We start from the raw sequence: 3,515 nt of genomic DNA, 5'->3' as shown, positions 1-3,515 counted from the left end.
AGATTTTCTTGGAGTGTTTCCAGAAGGAGCCGCTTCTGTTGTGAGGATCGTTGTCCCCCAGAGCTGCTCCCATCTCTTCTCCCCTCACCTGGGCAGAGGAGGGGGAAAAGCACCAAGACCAAGGCAGGGAGGGTTCACTCAGCAATCCCCACCACGGGCAAAACTGGCTCCAGTTGGGAAATTAATTGAGATAATTGAATTTATTACCAGTGAGATTCACAGTCAGGTAATGAGAAGTAAACCCAAGCCTTGAAAACACTTTTCCCTCGTGCCCAGCTTAACTTTGTTCCTGATTTTTGACTCCTCACTCTCCCCCTGCTCTCCAGAGCCCCTCGTGCCTCTCCTGCCCTCGGTGCCTGCAGTTTCTGTCTCTCCTCTGGCCACAATTGATTCTGCACAATCCCTTCTTCCCCTTTTTAAAATCCTTTCTCCCAGAGGATGAAGATCCACCACTCCTGCAGCTCCCCAAACCTGCAAGAGGCAGCACAGCTCCAGGGGCTGCTTCAAATGAAATTCCTCCCCTCCAGGTGGGGATTTCTTCTGCTTGGTTCAATTTTAGGGGCTGAGGAAGAGCCCCCACAGCAGCACGGTTCAGCCTCTCCGTGCCAGGGGATTGTTGCATTTTATAAACAGCGTTTTTCTGAATCAAATTGTGCACTCATCAGAAAATGGACCTTGCTTGGTTGATGTATGTTGGAAAGTGCCACGTACATTTATTGTGCTGTATAAATAAAATATAATAATGCTGAGACTCAAGGACTCCCATGGAGTCATTCAGGAGAGAGGCAGAGGGCCAGTGAATGAATTTGGACAAGACTCAGCAAAGGAAAAGAGATTTATTTATTTATTGTTTAAACAGGAAAAAAAAAATAGAAAAAAAAAGCCAAAAAGGGCTTTTCGTGCCTCAGAAAGGGGTCCTGAGCCTGGGCTAAGCAACTGAGCAGAGCCTGTGCTCAGGAAAGAGGATTTTCCTAAAAACACGAGGATGGCCAGGGCTGGGTCAGGGCTGGGGGGAGGAGGGGCCCACACTGGCCTTGGCCACTGCCCCCTTGGCCCCACGTGCCCCCAGAGGCAAACCCTGCTGTTCATTGACTTTCTTTGATTTATTGTTTATTGCCACCAGCAGAGGGACAGAGGGACACAAATTCCCACCAGGGAGCTGCTCCAGCCACGATCCCACGGTGGCCCTGGGAGCAGTTTGTGCCTGGAGCAGCTGCAAGGACACCTCCAGCTGTTCCAGCTGTGGGCAGGGGGGGTCTCCAGCCCTGCTTTGCCAAGCTCAGCTCACCAGGTTTGGGTGGCACTGGAGGGAGCAGGACAGGGACAGATCTGGGGGGGGGGGGGGGTGGAGGTGCAACAGGAGGGAAAGGTGAGACAGAATTAACCCAGAATTGGGGAGCTCACCTGGATTTGGCAGAGGATGATCCAGGGGAGGGAATGGCAAAAATAACCCCGGGATGGGGATTCCAGACTTGGATTTGGCAGTGGACAATCCAAGAGAGGGAAAGGAAGGACCAGGCATCGTTTGGGGAGTTCACCTGGAGAAGGGAAAAGAAGATCCAGGTGGGGAAAAGGCAGAAATAACCCCAGGGTGGGGATTCCACACCTGGATTTGGGAGAGGATGATCCAGGAGAGGGAATGGAAGGACCAAGCATGGTTTGGGGACCTCACCTGGAGAAGGGAAAGGAAGATCCAGGGGAGAAAAAAATCAGAAATAACCCCAGGGTGGGGATCACGCACCTGGATTTGGGAGAGGAAGATCCAGGGGAAGGGATGGGGGTTCCACACCTGCACACTGTGCCAGGAGGAGCTGATCCATCGGGACAGGCTCCCAGCAACCCCCAGAGAAACAGGGAAAGCTGTCCCAGGCTCTCCCTGCAGGAACAGCCTCTCAGGAGGGGGGCACAGCAGTTTTGGGTGCCCGGTGCTGCCTCCTGAGGGGTTCCAGCAGCTCTCTGTGCCAGGGATTTACATTTTTCTCTGATTTTTGACCCTGTGCTGGTGTCACACTTGGTCCTCACTGTCCCCCTTGCCCCAGGTGAGCCCCTGGCCCCAGGTGAGTCCCTGGCCCCGGGTGAGCTCCTTCCTCAGGCTCAGGTGCTGGAACAGTGAAATCTGTGAGCAGGGCAGGCTAATGCAAAACTTCCCTGCCTGTTTGCACCTTTTCCTGGAGCCAATCCAAGACTGCTGCAAACACAAAGGGATTCATCACTCTCGGGCTGTCTGCAGCCAGCAAAGCCAGAGCAATGTTTGACAGCGAGGAATAATTACCTTGCCAGCTTTGCTTTATCCACATTTCAAATTCAGGGGGGAGATAAAGCCACGTTCCCAGTGGCTCCAGCAACAAGGAACCCTCCCAGAGGAGCATCCAGGCTGGAAGCTGCCACACCCCAGGAGAGGAATGAGAGGCCCTGGGACATCTCCCCCTCCTCTTGGATCTCCTTTTTTTTTTTTTCTGGGCCTTCCTCACCGATTCCTTCTTCTCCAGGGGCTGCCCGTGCGTTTTGGGATGGCTCCATCCCAAGATTCTCCCCTAAACCTGGCACCAGGAATGCTGCCCTGCCTTGGGGACACCACCCCAAGGTGAGATCTGGGCCGATTTATTTCGCTCATCCTCCACGTCTTTAATTAAATTAACTCGAACACGAAGGGTTGCCTGACCCTGATTGGGTTAAACGAGCCCATCTCCATGGCAACCAGCTCCTCCAAGGGCTGGTACCTCCTGTCTCTCCTCCAAACCCTTCCACATTCCTCAGCTCCCATTTTTTTTAGGTTTTAAAGGCACCAAGTTGGGTTTTGGGTGGAGCCCTGCCTGGATTTGGGGGGGGTGGCAGCTCCTCCTCAGCTGCTGGGACACTGGAGGGGCTCAGGGATGTCAGGATCTGATTCCTCCCATCATTTTTCAGTGTGGATCAATGCTCTCAGGGATTCCTCCTGGAGGAGAAGAAAAAAAAAAAAAAAAAGCAAAAAAAAAAAGCCATTTTGGAGTTTGTGAGCAGGAAGGGCCCAGCTGCTTGCAGGTGCCATAAATAAAGTAAATAAAGAGCAGGAGTTGCCTCTGGGAGCTCAGGGTGTGCAAATGTAAAACTCTGACCCAGAGCAAGCAAGGGCTGGAAGCACCAAATGTGAAAGTGGCACTGGACAAAATCCCTGGAGATGGGACAGGAGAGAGGAGGAACAACCCCAGGCAACAGCACAGGCTGGGGGAGGATCTGAGGGGTGTCACCAAGCTGTCACCGAGCTGTCACCAAGCTGTCCCTGAGTGTTGGATCCCAGAAATCTGGAATTTCTGAGTATTCTGTGCTTTCAGGCACAGACCCCCCCCCGGAGAACACTGCTTTTGACCTGAGGCCTTGGACACAGCTTCTAAATCTCAGTGGTGAAGTAAAAATCACGAGTGTGTAGTGAATTAGAAGCGTGTGCTTTCACAGGGTGATGGGTTTTAAATTTGTGGTTTTTATAGGATAATAATAGGTGTGGTGGATTTGGGGCATTGTCTCTTTCTTTGTTCATC

The sequence above is a fragment of the Sturnus vulgaris genome, chromosome 31, assembly GCF_052056855.1.
Source record: "Sturnus vulgaris isolate bStuVul1 chromosome 31, bStuVul1.hap1, whole genome shotgun sequence".
Lineage (NCBI taxonomy): Eukaryota > Metazoa > Chordata > Aves > Passeriformes > Sturnidae > Sturnus > Sturnus vulgaris.
This window is presented reverse-complemented; position numbering follows the sequence as displayed.